The sequence below is a fragment of the Salvia splendens genome, chromosome 6 (assembly GCF_004379255.2).
Source record: "Salvia splendens isolate huo1 chromosome 6, SspV2, whole genome shotgun sequence".
In the NCBI taxonomy this organism is placed as follows: Eukaryota; Viridiplantae; Streptophyta; class Magnoliopsida; order Lamiales; family Lamiaceae; genus Salvia; species Salvia splendens.
Genome location: NC_056037.1, coordinates 8519721 through 8520600, shown reverse-complemented (window position 1 = coordinate 8520600; position 880 = coordinate 8519721). Strand labels below are relative to the sequence as shown.

Sequence of the window (880 nt, the reverse complement as noted above, 5' to 3'; positions counted from 1 at the left end):
CAAAATTTGTCGACGAATGCGCCAACGAAGACTACTTGATGTATATCCTAGCCAATGCCATAAGCGAAGGCTCAATGACACCTCCCCTAAGCCTCAATACCAAATGCAGAGTCGGCTCTACAGAATTATTCATCACTCCGCTAATCAGAATACAGAGCGTAACATCATAACTAAATCTAGAAATGGAGAGAGAGAATTACCTTTCTGTATGTTGTAATCAGCAATTGTTAGGCCATCTTCAAGCTGCTTTTCGGCGAAAATCAATTGCTTCTGATCCGGTGGGATTCCTATACATAATTTCAAAAGGAAATCACATCAATTTACCATCAACAATTCATCACACCCCATTTTCTTCAAATTAACATCGAACACCATAGAAACCTTTTGCACCCTACCTTGTCGATGCCTTCAACAATTTGTTCGCGCGCTACCGGAGTGAGAGTTGGAGAGTGATACCGACGAAAACGATCACTTTCTGGAGATACCCGACGAAAAACAGTGGCGGCTAGGGTTTGAAGAGTGGTGGAAAATAGGAAGACGAATTGCAGAGACGTAGAGAGATGGATAGACGTTTGGAGTGAGAGAGAGAGTGAGTAGATGGAAAGTTGTATCAAAATCTCGCTGAAAATTCGCTCCTTCCGTTTTGGGCGGTTTTCAATTTGGTTGTTTTACTAGTTTACCCTTATAATGCACACAATCCACCATATAATGCACAAAATCCACCATATAATGCAACACGAGATTAAAAATGGGATTTCATCTTGTCCCTCCATCCACCAAATCCAACGACCCACATTAAGAAGGAACTTAAATCTAAGGGATGAAAAGGAGATTAACACTACCCTATTTATATCACAACATTATAAATAGTGCCTTATTC

General features: G+C 40.6%; 1 long non-coding RNA gene across 1 annotated transcript; it reads right to left on the bottom strand.

The window, feature by feature from the left end:
* Nucleotides 1-880, bottom strand: LOC121808231. The gene is made up of 3 exons (XR_006052146.1): nt 396-880; nt 201-287; nt 1-117 (listed from the first exon to the last, which is right to left on the bottom strand). It is a non-coding gene; the product is annotated as an uncharacterized LOC121808231 (long non-coding RNA).